This window comes from Ceratotherium simum, chromosome 1 (genome assembly GCF_057802395.1).
Source record: "Ceratotherium simum simum isolate JZ-2026a chromosome 1, ASM5780239v1, whole genome shotgun sequence".
NCBI classification, from domain to species: Eukaryota; Metazoa; Chordata; class Mammalia; order Perissodactyla; family Rhinocerotidae; genus Ceratotherium; species Ceratotherium simum.
This window is the reverse complement of record NC_141900.1, coordinates 91,177,620-91,201,339: the sequence shown is the minus strand read 5'-3', so window position 1 is coordinate 91,201,339 and position 23,720 is coordinate 91,177,620. Positions and strand designations below refer to the sequence as shown.

General features: G+C 35.3%; 1 pseudogene; it reads left to right on the top strand.

Annotated features, from left to right (window-relative positions):
• Window positions 1-23,382, top strand: part of LOC101395596 (CCR4-NOT transcription complex subunit 4-like) — a 29,957-nt pseudogene extending 6,575 nt beyond the window's left edge.
• Window positions 23,383-23,720: the final 338 nt, after the last annotated feature.

Here is a 23,720-nt window from a genome sequence, read left to right as displayed (position 1 = left end):
AAATAAATGAAATAGAAACTAAAAAAAAGAAAAAAATCAATGAAACCAAGAGCTGGTTCTTTGAAAAGATAAACAAAATTGACATACCTTTAGCTAGACTCACTAAGAAAAAAAGAGAGAAGGATTAAATAAATAAATCAGAAATGAAAGAGGAGAAATTACAATGGACACCTCAGAAATACAAAAGATTATAAGAGAGTACTACGAAAAGTTATATGCCAACAAATTTGATAATCTAGAAGAAATGGATAAATTTTTAGAATATACAACCTTCCAAAACTGAATCGAGAAGAAATAGAGAATGTGAATAGACCAATCACCAGTAAGGAGATCGAAACAGTAATCAAAAACCTCCTAAAAAATTAAAGTCCAGGGCCAGATGGCTTCCCTGGTGAATTCTGCCAAACATTCAAAGAAGACTTAATACCTATACTTTGAAAACTCCTCCAAAAAATTGAAGAGGAGGGCATGCTTCCTAACTCATTCTATGAAGCCAACATTTCCCTGATACCAAAATGAGACAAGGACAACACAAAAAAAGAAAATTACAGGCCAATATCACTAATGAACATTGATGTAAAAATCCTCAACAAAATACTAGCAAATACAACAATACACTAAAAGGTCATTCATCATGATGAAGTGAGATTTATTCCAGGGATGCAGGGATGGTTCAACATCCGCAAATCAATCAACAAGATACACCGCATTAACAAAATGAAGAATAAAAATCACGTGATCATCTCTATAGATTCAGAGAAAACATTTGACAAGATACAGCATCCATTTATGATGAAAATTCTGAATAAAATGGGTATAGAAGGAGAGTACCTCAACATAATGAAGGTCATTTATGACAAACCCACAGCTAATATCATTCTCAATGGTGAAAAACTGAAAGCTACCCCTCCAAGAACGGGCACCACACAAGAAACCAGACAAGTGGTGCCCACTTTCACCACTCTTATTCAACATAGTATTGGAAGTCCTAGCCAGAGCAATCAGGCAAGAAAAAGAAATAAAAGGAATCCAAATTGGAAAGGAGAAGTGAAACCGTCACTATTTGCAGCAGACATGATTTTATATATAGAAAACACTCAAGAATCCACCACAAAACTTTTAGAAATAACAAATGAATATGGTAAAGTTGCAGGATACAAAATCAACATACAAAAATCACAACAACACACAACAAAATGTTGCGGTTCTATAGACTAACAACAAAGTAGTAGAAAGAGAAACGAAGAATTCAATGCCATTGACAATTGCAATAAAAAGAATAAAATACCTAGGAATAAACTTAACCAAAGATGTGAAAGATCTGTACACTGAGAACTATAAAACATTGTTGAAAAAAATTGAAGAAGACACAAAGAAATTGAAAGATATTCCATGCACTTGGATTGGAAGAATTAACATAGTTAAAATGGCCATACTTCCTAAAGCAATCTATAGATTCAATGCAATCCCTATCAAAGTCACAATGACATTTGTCACAGAAATAGAACAAAGAATCCTAAAATTTATATAGAACAGCAAAAGACCCCAAATAGCCAAAGGAATCCTGAGAAAAAAGAACTGAGCTGGAGGTATCACACACCCTGATTTCAAAATATACTACAAAGCTGTGGTAACCAAAACAGCATGGTATTGGCACAAAAACAGACACACAGACCGATGGAACAGAATTGAGAGCCCAGAAATAAACCCACACATCTGTGGACAGCTAATTTTTGACAAGGGAACCAAGAGCATACAATGGAGAAAGGAAAGTCTCTTCAACAAATGGTATTGGGAAAAGTGGACAGCCACGTGCAAAAAAAAATGAAAGTAGACCATTACCTTACATCATACACAAAAATTAACTCAAAATGGATTAAAGACTTGAATGTAAGACCTGAAACCAAGAAACGTCTAGAAGAAAACATAGGCAGTATGCTCTTTGATGTCGGTCTTAGCAGCATATTTTCAAGTACCATGTCTAACTGGGCAAGAGAAAAAATAGAAAAAATAAACAAATGGGACTATATCAAACTAAAAATCTTCTGCACAGCAAAGGAAACCACCAACAAAACGAAAAGACAACCTAAAAATTGGGAGAAGATATTTGCTAACCATATATCAGATAAGGGGTTAATCTCCAAAATATATAAAGAACTCATATATCTCAACAATAAAAAAACTAATAACCCAATTAAAAAATGGGCAAAAGACCTGAACAGGTATTTCTCCAAAGAAGATATACAGATGGCCAACAGGCACATGAAAAGATTTTCAACATTATTAACTATCAGGGAAATGGAAATCACAACTACAATGAGATCACCTCACTCCCGTCATAATGGCTATAATTAACAAGACAGGAAACAACAAGTGTTGGAGAGGATGTGGAGAGAAGGGAACTCTCATGCACTGCTGGTGGGAGTGCAAACTGGTGCCGCCACTATGGAAAACAGTATGGAGATTCCTTAGAAAATTAAGAACAGAACTACCATATGATCCAGCTATTCCACTGCAGGATGTTTATCTAAAGAACATGAAAACACGCATGAGTAAAGATACATGCACCCCTGTGTTCATTGCAGGATTATTCACGATAACCAAGACTTGGAAGCAACCTAGGTGCCCATCAAGGGATGAATATATAAAGAAGATGTGGTATATAAACACAATGGCATACTACTCATCCATAAGAAATGATGAAATCCAGCCATTTGTGACAACATGAATCGACATTGAGGGTATTATGCTAAGCGAAATAAGTCAGACGGAGAAGGTCAAATACTGTATGATCTCGCTCATAAGTAGAAGATAACAACAACAACAAACAAACACATAGAGATTGGATTGGTGGTTACCAGAGGGGAAGGGGGGAGGGAGGAGGGCGAAAGGGATGATTAGGCACATGTGTGTGGTGATGGATTGTAATTAGTCTTTGGGTGGTGAACATGATGTAATCTCTGCAGAAATTGAAGTATAATGATGTACACCTGAAATTAATATAATGTTATAAACCAATGTTACCACAATAAAAAAAAAAAGAGTGAGGGAAAAATTAAGACATTCCCAGATAAACAAAAGCTAAGGGAGTTTGTGACCTCTAGACCTGCCCTGTAAGAAAAGCTCAAGGGAGTCCTGTAAGGTGGAATGAATGGACACGAAACAATATCTTGAAGCTGTAGAGAGAAATAAAGATCTCAATAAAGGCAAATCAATGGGCAATTATAAAAGTTAGTATTATTGTAACAGTGGTTTGTAGCTATACTTTTTGTTTTCTATGTGATTTGAGATTAATAATATTAAGGAAAAAAACATATTAGTGTAAAAGCTGATACTACTGTGACTTTGATTGGTAATTCCAAATCTTGTTTTCTACATAATTTAAGAAGCTGCATTTAAAAGAATTATTAGTTTATGTTTTTGGGCATACAATGTTTGAAGATGTAATTTTGTGATGTCAGTAACTGAAAGGGGTGGCTACAGAGCTGTAAAAGAGCAGAGTTTTTGTGTGTTATTGAAGTTGGTGTAAACTTAAATTAGTGTGTCATAACTTTATGATGTTACACGTAATTCTCATAATGACAACAAAGAATATAGCTCTAGGAGATACACAAAAGGAAATGAGAAAGGAATTTAAACATTTCACTACAAAAAATCAACTAAATACAAAAGACGACAATAATGCAGGAATGAGGGACAAAAACGCTAAAAGGCATATAGAAAACAAATAGCACGATGACATAAGTATCTCCCTCCTTATCAATAATGACTTGAAATGTCAATTAATTCAACTCTCCAATCAAAAGACAGAGAATGGATAAAAACACATGATCCAACTATATGCTGTCTACAAGAGATTCACTTTAGACCCAAAGACACAAACAGGTTGAAAGTGAAAGGATAGAAAAAAAATTCCACGCAAATAGTAATCAAAAGAGAGCAGAGGTGGCTATACCAATATCAGCCAAAATAGACTTTAAATCAAAAAGATTACAAAAGACAAAGAAGGACATTATATATTAATAAAAGGTTCAATACAGCAAGAATATATAACAGTTATAAACATTTACACACTTAATGACAGACCATCAAAATATATGAAGCAAAAGCTGACAAAACTGAAGGGAGAAAAGTTCTACAATAATGGTTGAGATTTTAATAACCCAATCACAATAATGGATAGAACAACCAGACAGAATATAAGCAAGGAAGTAGAGGATTTAAACAACAACAGAAACCAACTAGATCTAACAGACATATACAGAACATTCTACAAAACAACAATGGAATACACATTCTTATCAAGTGCACACGGGACATTTTCCAGTTTAGAGCATATGTTAAGCCACAAATTTAGTGTCAATAGATTTAAAATGATAGATATACCAATATATTTTCGGACCATAATGCGATGAAATATCTTCTCTCACCACAACAGGATGTTAATGAAGAAATAGTTAACAAAAGGAAATCTGAAAAAATCAGAAAATTTTGGAAGTTAAACAACACTTTTAAACAACAAATGGATCAAAGAAGAAATCACAAGGTAAATTAGAAAATACTTAGAGAAAAATGAAAACGAAAACACAACATACCAAAACTTATGCGAAAATCACCTCACTTACATCAATGGATAGATCACCCATACAAAAAGTCAATAAAGAAATAGTGGACTTAAATGAAAAACTGGACGAGATGGACCTAGTAGACATATACAGAGCAATCCATCCAAATACAGCTGAATACACATTCTTCTCAAGCGCACATGGAACATTCTCAAGGACAGACCATATGTTGGGAAACAAAGCAAGCCTCAATAAATTTAAGAAGATTAAAATCATAACAAGCATCTTTTCAGACCACAATGCTATGAAACTGGAAATCAACCGTGAAAAAAAAACTGGGAAAGTGACAAAAATGTGGAGATTGAACAACATGCTACTGAACAACCAATGGATCATTGATGAAATTAAAGGAGAAATCAAAAACTATCTGGAAACAAACAAAAATGAAAATATGCCATACCAAATCATATGGGATGCAGCAAAAGCGGTCCTGAGAGGGAAACTCATACCGATACAAGCCCACCTTAACAAACAAGAAAAAGTCCAAATAAGCAACCTTAAATTACACCTAACAGAACTAGAAAAAGAAGAAAAAACAAAGCCCAAAGTCAGCAGAAGGAGAGAAATAATAAAAATCAGACCAGAAATAAATGAAATGGAAACCAAAAACACAGTAGAAAGGATTAATGAAACAAAGAGTTGGTTCTTTGAGAAGATAAAGAAAATTTACAAACCCTTAGCCAGACTTACTAAGAAAAAAAGGGAAAAGCCTCAAGTAAATAAAATTAGAAATGAAAGAGGAGAAATTACAATGGATACCACGGAAATACAAAGGATTATAAGAGAACACTATGAGAAATTATATGCCAACAAATTGGACAATCTAGAAGAAACGGATAAATTCTGAGACTCATACAACCTCCCAACACTGAACCAAGAAGAAATGGAGAATCTGAATAGACCAATCACAAGTAAAGAGATTGAAATAGTAATCAAAAACCTCCCAAAAAATAAAAGTCCAGGACCAGATGGCTTCTCTGATGAATTTTACCAAACATTCAAAGAAGATCTAATTCCAATCCTTCTCAAACTATTCCAAAAAATAGAGGAAGATGGAACACTTCCTAAATCATTCTACAAGGTCAACATCACCCTGACACCAAAGCCAGACAAAAACAATACAAAGAAGGAAAATTACAGGCCAATATCGCTGATGAACATAGATGCAAAAATCCTCAACAAAATATTGGCAAACTGAACACAGCAATACATTAAAAAGATCATACACCATGATCAAGTAGGATTTATACCAGGGACACAGGGATGGTTCAACACCTGCAAATCAATCAACGTGATACACCACATCAACAAAACAAAGAATAAAAACCACATGGTCATCTCAATAGACCCAGAGAAGGCATTTGACAAGATACAACATCCACTTATGATAAAAACTCTCAGCAAAATGGGTATAAAGGGAAAATACCTCAACATAATAAAGGCTATTTACGACAAACCCACAGCCGACATCATACACAGTGGGGAAAGATTGAAAGCCATTCCTCTGAGAACAGGAATGAGGCAGGGCTGCCCACCTCACCACTCCTATTCAACATAGTACTGGAGGTTTTTGCCAGAGCAATTAGGCAAGAAAAAGGAATAAATGGAATCCAAACAGGAAACAAAGAAGTGAAACTCTCACTATTTGCAGATGACATGATTTTATATATAGAAAACCCCAATTAATCCATTGGAAAACTATTAGAAATAATGAATAACTACAACAAAGTTGCAGGGAACAAAATCAATCTACAAAAATCAGTTGCCTTTCTGTATGCTAATAACGAACTAACAGAAAGAGAGCTCAAAAAGATAATACCATTTACAATTGCATCAAAAAGAATAAAATACCTAGGAATAAATCTTACCAAGGAGGTGAAAGATCTATACAATGAAAACTACAAAACATTATTGAAAGAAATCGATGATGACATAAAGAAATGGAAAGACATCCCATGCACATGGATTGGAAGAATAAACATAGTTAAAATGTCTATATTACGTAAAGCAATCTACAGATTCAATGCAAACCCAATCAGAATCCCAATGACATTTTTCATGGAAATAGAAAAAAGAATACTAAAATTCATATGGGGCCACAAAAGACCCCGAATAGCTAAAGAAATCCTAAGAAAAAAGAACAAAGCTGGAGGCATCACAATCCCTGACTTCAAAACATACTACAAAACAATAGTAATCAAAACAGCATGGTACTGGTACAAAAACAGACACACAGATCAATGGAACAGAATTGAAAGCCCAGAAATAAAACCACACATATATGGACAGCTAATTTTCAACAAAGGAGCTAAGAACATACAATGGAGAAAGGAAAGTCTCTTCAATAAATGGTGTTGGGAAAACTGGACAGCCACATGCAAAAGAATGAAAGTGGACCATCTGCTATCGCCATTCAAAAAAATGAACTCAAAATGGATCAAAGACCTGAAGATGAGACCTGAAACTATAAAACTCATAGAAGAAAATATAGACAACACACTATTTGACATTGGTCATAAAGGAATCTTTTCAGATGACATGCCTACCCAGACTAGGGAAACTAAAGGAAAAATAAGCAAGTGGGACTTTATCAGATCAAAGAGCTTCTACAAGACAAACAAAATCAGAATCAAGATGAACAGACAACTCACCAGCTGGGAGAAAATATTTGCAAACATATATCTGACAAGGGGTTAATCTCCATAATACATAAAGAACTCATACAACTGAACAACAACAAAAAAAACACAACCTGATCAAAAAATGGGCAGAGGAAATGAACAGACACTTCTCCAAAGAAGATATACAGATGGCCAATAGGCACATGAAAAGATGTTCAACATCACTAATCACCAGGGAAATGCAAATCAAAACAACACTAAGATATACCTCATGCCCATTAGAATGGCTATAATCACCAAGACAAAAAACAACAAATTTTGGAGAGGATGTGGAGAAACAGGAACCCTCATACACAGCTGGTGGGAATGCAAACTGGTGCAGCCTCTATGGAAAACGGTATGGAGATTCCTCAAAGAATTAAAAATAGAAATACCCTATGATCCAGCTATCCCACTACTGGGAATCTATCCAATGAACCTGAAATCAACAATCCAAAGAGGCTTATGCACCCCTATGTTCACTGCAGCGTTATTCACTATAGCCAAGAAGTGGAAGCAACCTAAGTGTCCCACAAATGATGATTGGATCAAGAAGATGTGGTATATAGACAATGGAATACTACTCAGCCATAAAAAAAGACAAGATCATCCCATTTGCAACAACATGGATGGGCCTGGAGGGCATTATGTTAAGTGAAATAAGCCAGAAAGAGAATGACAAACACTGTATGATCTCACTCATATGTGGAATATAAACCAACACATGGACAGAGAAAACTGTATTGTGGTTACCAAGGGCTATGGGGGTGGGCACAAGGTGTGAAGGGAGACATATATATGGTGATGGACAAATAAAAATGTACAATGCAAAATTTCACAATGTTATAAACTATTAAAACATGAATACAAAAAAAACTTATGCAAAACAGCAAAAGTGATGCTAAGGGGGAAATAGATAGCTGTAAATCCTTACATTGTAAAATAAGGATGATCCCAAGTCAATAATCTAACTTTAGAACTTGAGAATTAGAAAAAGAAAAACAAACTAAATGCAAAGCTTGCAGAAGGGAGGAAATAATAAAGATTAGAGCAGAGAGAAATGAAATAGAAAATAGAAAAAGAGCAGAGAAAACTGATGAAACTAAAAGTTGCTTTTTCAAAAAGATCAACAAAGTTGACAAACTTTTAGCTAGACAGACTACAAAAAATAGAGAAAAGCCTCAAATTACTAAAACCAGAAATAAAAACTACCCAGAAATAAAAAGGATTACCAGAGAGTACCGTAAAGAGTTGTAGGTCAACAAATTGGATAACCTAGATGAGATGGGACAAAATCCCAATGGAAAAAATCTACCAAGACTGTATCACAAAGAAATAGAACATCTGAAGAGATGTGTAAATAGTAAGGAGATTGAATTGGTAATAAAAAAATCTCCCAGCAAAGAAAAGCCATGGACCCAATGGCTTGACTGGTGAATTTTAACACACATTTAAAGAAGAACTTATACCAGTCTTTCTCAACCCTTTCTCAAAAAATTGAAGAGGAGGGAATGCTTCCTAACTCATTTTGTGAGGCCAGCATTACCCTGACCAAACCCAGACAAAAGACTGTGAGAAAAGAAAACTACAGACCAATATCTCTTATGAACAGTGATGCAAAATCCTTAACCAAATACTAGCCAACAATTCAGCAGCATATTAAAAGGATTCTCTACTGTGACCAAGTGGGATTTATTTCTGGGATGCAAAAATGGTCTAACATATGAAAATCAATCTGTGTAATACGTCACATCAACAGAATGTATGATATACCACGTGATCATCTAAACCAATGCAGAAAAAGCATTTGAGAAAATTCAATGCCCTCTCATGATAAAAACAACCTAGGAATGGAAAGAAACTACCTCAAAATAATAAAAGCCATATATGACAAACTCACAGTGATCATCATACTCAGTGGTGAAAGACTGAAAGCTTGTCCTCTAAGATGAGGAACAAGGCGAGGAGGCCTGTTTTCACCTCTTCTCTTCAACATAGTAGTGGAGGTGCTAGCCATAACAATTAGCTAAGAAAAAGAAAAAGCATCCAAATTGGAAAAGAAGTAAAATTATCTCTGTTTGCAGGTGATAAGATCTTATATATAGACAATCCTAAAGATTCCACACACACAAAAATCCTGTTAGAACTAACAAATGAATTCAGCAGTATAGCAGGATACAAAGTCAACACAAATACCAGTTGCATTTCTATACAAGAAGAATCTGAAAAGGAAGTTACAGAAACAATTTCATCCACAATAGCATGAAAAAGAATAAAATATTTAGGAATTAACTTAAAAGGAAGTGAAAAACTTGTACAATGAAAACTACAAAACACTGTGGAAAGAAATTAAAGGTGGAAATAAAAGGAAACACATCCCGTATTCAAGGATTGGAAGACTTAATATTATTAAAATGTCACTTCTACCCAAAGTTATCTACAGAGTCAAAGCAATCCTTATCAAAATCCCAATGATTTTTTTTGCAGATAAAAAAACCCATCCTAAAATTCACATGTAATCTTGAGGCACCCCAAATAGCCAAAACAATCTTGAAAAAGAACAAAAAAACTGGAGGACCCACACTTTCTGATTTCAAAATTTACTGCAAAGCTACAATAATCAAAACAGTGTGGTATTGGCATACAGACAGACATAAATACCAATGGAATAGAATAGAGAGCCCAGAAATAAACCATCACATATAGGGTCAAATGATTTTTGACCAGAGTGCCATGACCATTGAATGGACAAAGGACAGTCTTTTCAACAAATAGTACTGGGAAAACTGGATATCCACCTGCAAAAGAATGCAGTTGTGGGGCTGGCCCGGTGGCATAGTGCTTAAGTTTGGTGTGCCCCACTTCAGTGGCCTGAGTCTGCAGGATCTGATCTTGAGTGTGGACCTACACCACTCATTAAGCCATGCTGTGGTGGCAACCCATATACAAAATAGAGGAAGATTGGCACAGATGTTAGCCCAGGGCCATTCTTCCTCACCAAAAAAAAAAAAAAAACCAAAAAAACAAAACAGGAATGAAGTTGGATCCTTAGCTAATGCCATATCAAAAATTAATTCAAAAGGGATCATTGACCTAAATATAAGGCCTAAAACAATAAAATCTTTTTTAAAAGAAAACATAAGACAAAAGTTCATGACATTGGATTTGGCAATGATTTTTTGAATATGACACCAAAGTCACAGATAAAAGAAAAAATAGACAAAGTGGACTTCATGAAAATTTTAAAATTTTGTGCATCAAAAGACACTACCCACAGAGTAAAAAGGCAACACACAGAATGGGAGAAAATATTTGCAAATCATACATCTGATAAGAGATTAATATCTAGAATATATAGAGAACTCCTAAAATTCAACAACAGAAAAATCAAACAACACGATTCAAAAATGGGCAAAGAACTTGAATAAATATTTCCCCAGAGAAGATATATGAATGGTCAATAAGCACATGAAAAGATGCTCAGCATCACTAATTATTAGGGAAATGCAAATCAAAACCGCAATGAGACACCATTCACACCCATTAGGATGGCTGCTATCCAACGAGCAATAAGTGTTGGCAAGGATCTGGAGAAGTTGGAACTCTTGAGCACTGTTGGTGGGAACATAAAATGGTTTAGCTGCTGTGGAAAACAGTTTGCGGTTCCTCAAAAAATTAAAAATAGAATTACCATATGATCCAGCAATTCCACTTCTGGGTATACACCTAAAAGAATTGAAAGCAGGATTTCAAAGAGATATTCGTATGGTTAGGTTTTATACCAGCATTATTCACAATAGTTAAAGTAACCCAAGCGTTCATGGATGAATGGGCAAGCAAAGTGTGGCATATACATACAAAGAGATATTATTCAGCCTTTAAAAGGAAGGAAATTCTGCAATATGTTACTACATGGATGAACTTGGAGGAGATTATTGCTTGTGAAACAAGCCAGTCACAAAAAGACAAATACTCTACGATTCCACTTATACGAGATACTTAGAGCAGTTAAAATCATAAAGACAGAAAATATAATGGTGGATGCTAGGGGGAGGGGAAAATAGGGAGTTATCGTTTAGTGGGTATAGAGTTTCAGTTTTACAGAATGAAAGAGTCACGTGGATGGACAGTCGTGATGGTTGCACAACAGTGTGAACGTATTTAATATGACTCAGCTGTCTACTTAAAAATGGTTAAGATGGTAAATTTTATGTTAACCGTACTTTACCACAATAAGAAAAATTTTTTAAAATATTGCAAGTTTATGTCAGATTATCTGTATTATGTTCCAGTCCGTCTTCATGTTACCACCAAATTATACTTTCTAAAACACTGCTTTGTTTATGTCATTTCTGTGCTCAAAAATTTACATTGGCCTCTGATGTCTGGCCTTAGTCTATCTTTCTCTCCTGACCTCTCATTGTTGCTAAAATCATTCTATATGTTAACTAAACTAATTACTTAACTTTCCCCCAACTCTATCTGCAACGTTTTGATTCTTGGTATACTTGCTCTACCCTCCTTTAATGCTTTTCTTTCCCTTTTTTCCTTCTCCCAATGTGTAAATCTTTTTAAGGACCTACTGAAATTTGAACTCCTCTAGGAAACATCCATTAATTGCGCCACTTGTGGTGAATTCTGTTTCTCCTAAAAACCTATGGCATTCATTGCTTAAACAATTCGTTGAATAGTTGGCATTGGCTGATATTTGTTGTTGTGAACTTGTCTTATTTCCTGAATATCTCTAAACTTAGTGGGCTCAGAGCTATATCTTATAATTATTTGTATTAGTCAGTTGACTTAATAACATGAGTTGATTTATTGATATTTTGTGAATAATAGGTAAAGACACTCTTCAAGTAAATTTCACCCCTATTTGTCAAATTCAAGAGCATCTGGCAATGTTTCCGCAGAAGATACACTTGTTACTCAGATGAGATACTAGATTTTGTTAAATTTTTCTAGAGCAATTAAATGCGGTTTCAGTAAGTCATCTGCTTGTAAGGTGACTTTGTATATATTCCCAGGCAATAAAATAATTTTGAGAAATTTGGAATCTTAATTTTTTTTTTTTTTTTTTAGTATTTGGGTATTAATACTTTTGTTTACATGCTGCTTAAACAAAGTTAGTTAGAGAAATGGTTCACTAGGTCAGTGTTGAAATGGTTATAAAGATTTTGTTTTAAGTCAGATGAGTTAAAATGGACTTGCAGTTAGCAATTCTGTGTTACTTTACTGTGGTAGTGCATTTTCTCTATGCAGAAGTCAAGATTTAATGTTTTTATTTGAGTCAATAGTTTCCATAAAAGTTTGTTTCTGTTAGACTTGTGTGTGTGTGTGTCTGTGTGTACACACATGCATTTACCTTCCCTAGGTTTATGATTAGAATATTGAAGCATTAAAAGAAATTTACTGCTCTTAAGAACCTGTAGAAAATATTTCAATAACTTTTATGCCCTTCTGTCCAACATCTAGAAAAATGGGTGAGTATTATTTCAAGAATTTTTTTGTGTGTGAGGAGATCAGCCCTGTGCTAACATCTGCCAATCCTCCTCTTTTTTTGCTGAGGAAGACTGGCCCTGGGCTAACATCCGTGCCCATCTTTCTCCACTTTATATGGGACGCCCCCACAGCATGGCCTGACAAGCGGTGCATCGGTGAGCACCTGGCGAACCCCGGGCCACAGCGGAGCGCGTGCACTTAACCACTTGCGCTACCAGGCCGGCCCCTATTTCAAGAATTTTAATCAAGAATGTGTCTATCACATGCACAAAACTAAATAGTGGATTCACTTTTGACCTATTAATTAGAGTAGTATCTTTGAAGCAGTACCTTTTTCTTTCCAGCTATTATATCACCCATTGTTTTAGAGAATCTAACTAGATTCTACGTTCCTCAACGTTAGGGATTTCATCTTACACTTGTTTGTGTCCTCATCGTCTCACCTAAGGTCTTACATCAGAGTGCTTCAATAAATATTAAGATGATAAAATGTCTATTTTTCTTATTTTGGGGGAGTTTGTTTTTATTGTGGGAGAATGACTTTACTCTGATTTTATTCGATTTGTTTTCTTTTTACAGCCCCATTGACAAACCTTCAGATTCTCTCAGTATAGGGAATGGCGATAATTCCCAGCAGGTAAGATTTTAATACTCTATCACTTCATTTATATGCCATCCCCTGAAAACAAGGTATTCTATGCAACAGAATACTCTAGATAGTGAAAAATACTTTACTGAAACAATTTAAAGACAATTTTAATGATCATCTTTGTTAATTGTATTACAATTAGCCTTCTTTTCCTCCACAGGATATATAGAGCATAATTTAACCCTTTCTTGACTCAGAATTACGATGATGACCATATATTATTATATTGTGTGCTAGTACATCAGTGTCCTGAGAGTTTGCTGGTATTATTGGTCTTTTTGACCCTCTACCAAGTGGTCCCAGATGAACACGACTTCTGGGTTCTTGATTTTAAGCGTTGTTTCTCCGCCATGTGCTCCCCTGTCCCTTGCTGTCAGCTTTAATTTTCCATGTCTCTCAGTGTACTTGCCTCAGCAGTTTTCCCCTTTCCCCCAAATGATAAACCAAATAGTTAATTTCAAAGTTGCATCTAAATGATACTGAGTGAGGTCCTGATTTTTAGAACATGCTTTGTATCCTCTTGTCTAGCTGCCAGCTTTGCACTGCTTCAGTTTCTGTACATCTTCTTACATTGGCAAAAAAAGTGTAGTTCTAATCTCTTCCATAAAGAATGACCAGTTTCCTACAGTGTTTGTGAGAAGCTTAGAGATCTAAAATACAGTCCTTTTCCAATCTTTTTGCTCACAAATTTCATAAAAGAATTTGAAAAATCTGTTTATCCTCTTGTATATTTTAGGTTAACATTAAAGTGTCTTTCATGATAAGTTAAAAATAGTTGCAAAGGATGTAATTTTCAGCATATTGCCAATATTGGTACTTTTAAGTAAAAACACTACATTGCTTTTCAATAAGTATCTAAGAAATGTAAATATCAGAAAGTTTTGTTACTCCATCATCCACTAAAAAAAATACACAAGCTCTCCTTTAACATTCAGGAAATTTACATCATTCCTTTAACTCCTTGAACTCATTTTTCTAGTTCCACTGCCATTACAGAATTTTATCTTAAAGCAATATGGGTTATGCTTGACAGGCATATACTTCTCTCAAATGAAAATAGACATATAAATTTTGAATAAAAAATAAAAATATTTTTGCTGGCACAAGGCTTTGAATGCCAAATTTCTTTCTTCTGAGTTTTTATTTGTAGTATTGATTTGGTCAAAGCAAATGCCATCCCCTGAAATATAAGTATAGATTTTGATAAAAATTAATTATTAAACATAAACACTAAACTTACATTGGAAATTCTTCTCTTAATGAGAGAGATAGGACCACTTTAGAATTAGTTTTCAAGTATCCCTAGATGAATATTACCTGTTGGTAGAAGGAGACAAGATTCAGCAGCAATTCTAGTCATGATTTTCATTTTTCTAAATGTAAGTGCTGAGACATCTTGTTCATATAAATAAGTAGATGCAAGAAGGAGTATTACATCAGTATTGAAACTGAGAACTGAGGAGTTAAAAAAATCTTCCCTGGAGCAAAAACTTTAAGATAAGCTTTGCTAACTGCAGCTGTGCATATTCAACATAATCAACTGTTGTTCAAAACTAACCAAGTCTTTCTGTCCCTCCTTAGTATATGAGTGAGCTGTCTTTCCCAGGAAATCAAGGTCCAGGCGTCAAGATTCAGCTTCACAAGGCTGAACTCAGACTGAAGGAAGATAAAAACTAACCAGAAAAGTCCAGACAGTCAAGGAAAAAGAAATTCAGTCTTCAAGGCCAAATGCAGGCTGGTGGGAAGGCACCAATGAGCAAGGCCACATGCTCCGCCTCCCCTACCTAAAACCCCAGCACATGCTCTCCCTCTCCTACCTAAAACCTGAGATTAAAAACACCTACCTTTTTCCCTTCAAGGAGGTGGATCTGAGTCTAACTCCCATCTCCTTATCTGGCTGCCTTTCGATAGTAAAACTCTTTCTTTGCCACAAGCCTAATGTTTCAGTTATCGGCCCTCCTGTGTGGTGGGTAAATGAGCCTGTGTTTGTGTTTGGTAACAAGATCACTCAAATCTTTGAACTCCTAAATTAAATACCTAGAATCATATAAAAATTTACCATAAAAATGATTTTTAATGATGTTTTTGAAATAATTTGATTAGATCTCTCTTCCATTTTGTTCAAAACTAAAGTACTGGGAATTACCCACTTTACAAAAGAATGTAGTCAGAGGCAGTCATTCTCTCATCACCATTCTGAGTATTTCTAATACATTTTTTTTTGGCTCACAGAAAGTTTTCACTCTTGGGCAAAATACCATAGTTAGATCCCAGAGAGTAAGAAGTATTGTTTTCTTTGCAAAGTGAGAGAGGATAGGTTGTAAAGGAGAGGACACTGGCTTAGTCTTTTCAGGAGAATCAGTTTTAGAAAAGAGTACATATGTAAGCTGATGGATTTTCTGAAAATTCATGCTCATAAAAAAGTCCTCAAGTACTCCAGTTTGAAGACTGCTGTTCTGATACCCTTAGTTGCAAGCCTTTCTAATGGTGGCCTATTAAAATGTATTCACTTGTATTGATCTTTCTTTTCTTTTCCTGTTTTGTTCAGATATCTAACAGTGATACACCTACACCACCACCTGGTTTATCCAAATCCAATCTAGTCATCCCTATCGGTTCATCCAATCACAGTGCACGGTCTCCTTTTGAAGGGGCAGCTACTGAGTCACAGTCGTTATTCTCAGACAACTTTCACCATCCCAACCCTATCCCAGTGGGCTTCCTCCTTTCCCCAGCTCCCCACAGACATCCAGTGACTGGCCTACAGCACCAGAGCCACAGACCCTCTTCACATCAGGTATGTAACAGTACTGCCGCGTGTTGGTAGTTATGCTCAGCCTAACCTGAGACCCTTGGTGCGTATGTTTTTACCCTTTTTTTCCCACCTGCTTTTTCATAAAAATGTAAGCATTTCAACTGCATGGAATTGGATGGTTACCTAAACTGTTGTATGACCTAGAACTTACTATGTTAACAGACAGATTTCTCCAGAGATCAAGGATTAGATCATTTTCCTGATAATAAAACACTTATTCCTCTAGCAAGTATTAAGGACTTACATTTTTAATCAGATTCGTGTTTGTATAGTTATATTTAAGATTTTTTCCCCCAGCTGACAAAGAGGTAATTAATATGAAAACTTCAATTTTGGCATTTTTGAGCCATTTTCATTTTTATTCATTGTAAGTTCTCTTAATGTGAAGGTTGGCATAAAATTAACGTTGACAATAGCACCTATGGAGCAGAAAACTTTAAAAAACTGTAAAGATTAAATAGATATATTTTCATTAAATTACATTATTTTTTCTTAGCAGTATATAAAGCATATATTCAAAATTATTTATACTTTATATTTGATAATACAATAAAAAATAAACTTTACTAGTTGAATTCTGTTGCATCATATTTCCTATTACTTTATTTCATTTAAGTGACTTATTCTGGGTTTTGATTATGAATGGTTGAGAGTATGTTTTGAGCATCAAGTCCTTTGTTTTCTCTGATTAGCGATGAAAATCAGTCTATATCATTCAGATTTTGAAGTTAGTAACTTAAGAATGAAATCATTGCTAGAAGTATACAAGGCCTTTTGTAATTTGATAATCTTAATGTACTAACAAATCATACAGATTTTGCATATATGCGACTTTATCTTGTCATGTGACATGTTTAACTTAAGCTGTTATGGATACTCATTAAGTATGAAAATGACCTTATATATTTTAAATTCATCACGAGTTTTCTTCCCAACAGAAACAATCCCAGTATCATCCTCTACAGACTGGCAAGCAGCATTTGGCTTTGGTTCTTCTAAACAACCAGAGGATGACTTGGGTTTTGATCCCTTTGATGTCACTTGAAAAGCCTTAGCAGACCTGACTGAAAAGGACCCATCAGTCCAAGACTAGCCTTTCCTTTCGCCCACATCTCTTCAGAACTCCTCTTTACATACTATAACCACCAAAGGTCCAGGCTCTGGATTCCTGCATCCTGCTGCACCCACAAATGCCAACGCTCTCAATAGTACCTTTTCAGGCTTGCCACAGAGGTTCCCTCAGTTTCAGCAGCACCGAGCGGTTTATAATTCATTCAATTTTCCAGGCCAGGCAGCCTGCTATCCTTGGATGGCCTTTCCACGCCATAGCATCATGCACTTGAACCACACAGCAAACCCCACCTCAAATAGTAATTTCTTGGACTTGAATCTCCCACCACAGCACAACACAGGTCTGGGAGGGATTCCTATAGCAGGTAGGTTCACGTATAGCCTTTGAGAATTTGTGAATAACTCCTGTCTTCAGGTTGTTGGGTGGGTAGGGAGGGTACAACTGAATAACAGAGAGTACTTATCACTAGTCTTGGAAATTTCTATGGGGAAAATAATTAAAATTCTTAACATAATCAAAAAATTTTTAATTGGATGGATGGTTGTAATATTGAGCTTTATGAGTATGGTGGAGTATTATACCTAGTTAGTGCTTGGAAGCATTTCACTTTATAGGATAGTTACCAAACTTTCATATGGCATATAAATGCAAAAAGAAAAAAAATGGGCTCTGAAATTATAGTAGTATAAAGTCCGACACCATGGTAAAAATTCTGATTATACATTCTAAAAGTAAACTGGTTCAAAAAAATATTTTAAAGATGGAAAACAGTGTGAACATGAGGGATAAAGCCACTCTCTAACTACTCTTGGCAATTACTTATTTTGACTGATACACACACACACACACACACACACACACACATGAAAACTATGCTATATGTTACTAAAGTACTTAATATTTGAGAACTCTCATTATTAATGTTCCACAGACATATCATATGTGCATAAGTATACTTTGCATGAAAAAGAAATTGTTCAAGGAGAGACATTTTCCCTCTTGGTCTGTTATGTTTTTATTTCTGCGGGAAATATTAAGTTTCTGTTAGTGATGCCAGAATATTTCTGGTTTTGAACTGCTACTCTTGAAGGTTTCAGAACTTTTTGGTTTTAAGGCCCAATATAACATTTTTTAGATCGAGTGACTTAATAAATAAAGGAATCATTCTTATTAATAGTTTTTTCATTTAATTTGGTCTTTAGAGATGATTGGTAAAAAAGAGAGTTTGTTCCTATCCTGATTCTCTCGAGTAGAATAAAGTAGTTCCTCAGTCAGTAACATAATTCATAAAATGTATTTTTATCCTTTGTCATGGCCTTTAAGATATGGCGTGGCACAGCATTATTGTAATCATGTACTATTACCAGCAAGGAGTTTGTTCATCTGTTTTTAGCAAGGTTGATAGACGAATTTACAGAGATTCATCAAAATTCTTTGGCCCCATTTCCTTTGTGACAAACGGCATTTCATTTTCAAGACAAGTAGGTGGGTAAGGAGAGTATGGTTTGTGGCTGTTGGTACAATGAAGTGAGCAGTTGATACAGTGAAGTTAATTTTCATAAGCATGATAGCACCTAATGTAGTGGTTTGCACATCAGTGGGACTCATGATATTTGTTCATTTGATTACGGTAGCTAGTAGGTAATCCAGAATGACATTTTTCAATCCTCTCCTTCTACATGATATTCACTTAGGAAACATGAAGTGTTCAGTTCCCGGTACTCCTTTTTTTGTTCTAATCAAGAAAGTATATTAGAGTGTAATCATTTAGAAATGTGGCATTTTAATTACTAGTAATGTATCTCACAACTGTTTATAATATTAAAACTTAAAGATAAGTTCCCCTAAATGTTCTAAATATTTAAGAATAAAATATTTCAGGCCGGCCTGGTGGCATGGGAGTTAAGTGCGCATGCTCTGCTGTGGTGGCCTGGGGTTTGGATCCCGGGTGCGCACCGACTCACTGCTTGTCAAGCCATGCTGTGGCGATGTCCCATATAAAGTAGAGGAAGATGGGCATGGATGTCAGCCCAGGGCCAATCTTCCTCAGCAAAGAGAGGAGGATTGGCAACAGATGTTAGCTCAGGGCTGATCTTCCTCACACAAAAAATAAACAAATAGACAAACAAACAAATAAATTAATTAATTAAACCAATTACAATGACTATTTGGGTTCCTATTTGTCCAACAATGAACTAGGTCCTGTGGGTAATACAAAAGAAGTATAAAATATGGATACTATTTTCAGGTACTTCACAGTGTAGTTGAAGAGATAAAATCAGATTGTGTATGAACGTGGTAACTATATAATACTGGAATCTGAGAGACATCAATGGAGCCTGTAATTGTTGGGCAGGCTTCACTGAAGAAGTAGGGATTGATCTATAGTATGGTATCTTGGATTTGAGTTAGCAGGAGGGAGAGGGAAAGACCTTTATGTTGATGGAAACTCCTGACTAAAGGCATAGAGGCAGAGATTAGTATGTCATCACATTAAGAAGCAATAGAACTGCCTTCTATGATAGGACATGATTCATGTATTGTCTGGATAGAATGGATGAGAAGATGGGGAGCTCTGACAGTGAGGCAAAACAGTGGGGACTGATCTGATAGGAAGGAGGGTGTCTTTGTGGAACTCTAGTTCTTAGCTGTCTTCATTGTGTACTTTTGGCTTATACTTGACCATCTTTGATAAACTATCTGTTCTTGCAATTTCATAGTTATCATATTGTCCGTTACACAAAAAGCGCAGTTTTAACCCAAATATTTCAAGCCAGTAGATATTCTGGAAATGCCACAGTGGGTAATGAGTAATCACTGATTTGTGAGGGTAGTGTCCTCACGTTAGTCATTTGAAATCTTCATCTAAAGTAGATACTTTATGAAAAAATGTGGCATTAAATTACGATCCTATCTGTGTGGGCTTTTCTTTTTCTTTAACATATATTCAACTATAGTGCATTAAATATATTTTTCCCCAGAAATTCTAATAATGAAGTCACCAACTGTAGGTTCTGAATCATTGTTGTATTTTGTGGGAGGTGGGGAGAGTTTGTTATTTCAGATTTTCAGTTCTCACCTATGTATACTTGCTTGATATTTAAATGGTGACATGATTAAGCTTATTATTAGATTATTTTTAAGGCTCTGATGACTAGAGAAATATTAGTTTTAATGTACCAAAATACTTAAAATTGTTATCAAGAGTTACACAGAATCCTCTTGTGGCCTATCAATATTTGGCAGATACCCCATAAAGCTGAATGGGCTAAACCCCAAAACAGAATAATAGTATAATTTTAACCAGATGACTTAAGATTTTTAGTGACAGTTAGAAATGACAAAAAGTGAATTTCTGGAAAACTTACCTCTTAATGGTGTCTCAACTGAAGAAATTTACTACCTAGGCGATAGCCCCCTTCCCCACCCCTAGTGGTAACGCAGTTGTTCTTGAGTTGAACTGTTGAAATAGGTTCACTTTGTAGCCTCCAGTGATTATCATGGCATCTTACACAGGGCAGCTGTTCATTAAGTGCCTCATAATGGGGAGTCCTTACTGTCTCAGGTAGACCTGCCACTTTAAGATACACTTAGACAGTATTCAACACTGGAAGAGTCATGTAGATTTAGACATGTAGAGCAAGACAGGGTTCTGACCTTTAGGAGCAGATACTCAGAGGTGTCAGTCACCTACATATCATAGAGATACCACGTCAACATTGATTATATATTTGTATTTAAATTTTTAGTTTTGACATGTTTTAGTTAATTATTAAAAATTGCTATATCTGAAACCTATCATGGGAAGGACATTTGCCAGAGGTTTGACAGGAATGCAGCTTCCGTTTCCTTTGCCTAATTGAAAACACTTTTGTGTTTAAAATTTATTTCCTTAATTAGGCTAAGCCTTTTTAGTAGCATCTTCTTGGCTGCACATGTGGTTTGCTAAGTTTAGAAGGAGTTTTGAAATAAATATTCTTGGGGGAAAACTTTGATTAGTGGACAGTCATAGTAGGTCCATTCAGATCTTTTTTGTTATTGGAACAGTGTGTTTTTGTTTTAAAAGTGACTTTTCTTGTCCTAAAAAGTGACTTATCTTGTCCAACTCTGTCATTCTAGGAATGGCAAAGCTGTGTTCCAGAAAGGTTAAAGGTCACACATTCAATTAGTAGTAGTTAGGATAAGAATGCAGATCCCTAATTCAGTAACTGAAATGGTTTTCCACTACAACGTTGGTGCTCTCCGCCATGAATGAAGATCACCGGCATGTACTTGAGCTTGGCTTTCTTCACATAGTACTTGCTTTTGCTCTTACACACTTGCAGGTCTCTTTTATTCCCTTTATTCTCCCCTATTTGTGAGACAGTTGGCCCAGCTCGGGGATGTGGCCTATTCTTACTAAATAGAATGAAGTTTATTGACTTGGTGAAAATTAATCTCTTGCTTAGTCCTCATCAGTACCATGTTCTCACCAAGAACTCTAGTCTAAAATTTCCTTTATACACCCCCCTTGCTATGTACCTCGGGTTTATAGAATCTTTGCCAATTTACAGGAAAAGTATGAAATAACCTGTTTGAAAGTCTTTTTCTTCACATCGACAGTTAAGCTATCTTTCCAAATGTAACTTTGCAGATTTGTGATTCAAAGAACTCTCTGACAAGATGTTTTTATTTCATAATACTAACAATTATTTGGAGAACAAATAATAGTAAGTCTAAGACTATAAACATTGTTGTATCAAGATATACTTAGAAAAATATTTGAAACTATTTAGGATTCAATTTTTTTTCATGTTTTTATTCAAATTTTACTTATGAAAGGGCATTTTTCTTTAAATTCTCTTTGTTTCTGAGTTAGCTATTTTAACAGTGACTTGACTGAATCTTGAGTCATGTGTGAAACAGGTCACTTGTAGTCAAATAATTATAATTAAGAGAACTGATCTCATTTTATGTATAGTTCTCTGACCTAGAAGTAGTCACCTCACTTTCAGTCAATTGGATCGTTGTATTGTTAGAGTTTCACTATTTTTCAATTACTTAAAAAGTATTGAGCTTTCAGGTGCTACATGGTAATATCCTAAATTAATATTTATGTCCTTTTATTTCTCTTTTCTAAACATAATTTCTGCTTTTAAAACATGGATTTGTCATTTTCCCTTTTAAAAGTCACATTTTTGCTTCTGTTTTAATTTTTTCATAAAATACTGCTTACTATTAGGAGTATCAGGATTTATAAGGGGTCCAGTTGGCTTGGAAGAGAATGGCTTTCCTGGTCTCTTTTTTTTTCTTTTTGTTTATTTATAATCCTAAATCTTTTATATTTGTTCTTATACCTAACATAGAATTAAAATTAAGGGTGTGTTTAGAGTGTAACTGCTTTCTGGGTACTTGATAAGTTTATATTCCAAATTTCATGTCTTGTTTCACACCCAGATTCCAACCGTTAAGCATGTATTTTATATATGTATCAGTATTCCAAATATTGCAATCACTTTTAAAGGGACTGTTAACAAATCTAGTCACCCGTAACTAGACCATGACTGACTTTTCCACAGGTAAAGTCACGTAGGACTTTAATCGTTGAACAAACGAACCATTAATAGCGGTTGCACCATTGGGATGTCCTGATCCAACATCGAGGTCGTAAACCCTATTGTCGATATGGACTCTAGAATAGGATTGCGCTGTTATCCCTAGGTAACTTGTTCCGTTGATCAATAGTTTGGATCAATAAGTGATATAGTATTTTTGACTAGTAAGTCTGGAATTTAATCACTCGGAGGTTGATTTATTCTCTGAGGTCACCCCAACCGAAATTGCTAACTCAGGCAAAGTTTTGTTATCCCTTGGATTTAGGTTATAGATTTTATTTTTTTTGTGAATTAGTTAATTAAAGCTCCATAGAGTCTTCTCGTCTCGAAGAAGAGGTGAAGATTTTGACCATGCCACTGTCAGCCTCTTCCCATTCATTACAACAAGGACAGCAGCCTACAAGTCTCCACGCTACTGTGGCCTGACAACAGAACTGAGAGGAGAGGATTAGACTCTGGGGTGCTTGCATGGGCAGCTGGATTTTTGCATGATTCCTTTCTGATTTTGCATTTAATATATACACACCCAAAAGAGCCAATATAAACATTCCTCATGCCTACAACTAGTGTGTTACCTCACAGTTGCTAGAGTATTTCTTTATTAGGCCTTTAACACAAGTTATTAGCATAATAATTTTGGCATTGTTTCTCATGAGTGATACTATTTTAACTAGCATAAACTTGTAGTACTAATTAAGATCCCAGATGAGATTAGCTAGAATTGCTACCTAGCAGCCCTGTGCATGTGCATGAACACTCTCCTGGCTGGCACGAGCACCCATAGTACTGCTGTGGCCCCAAGG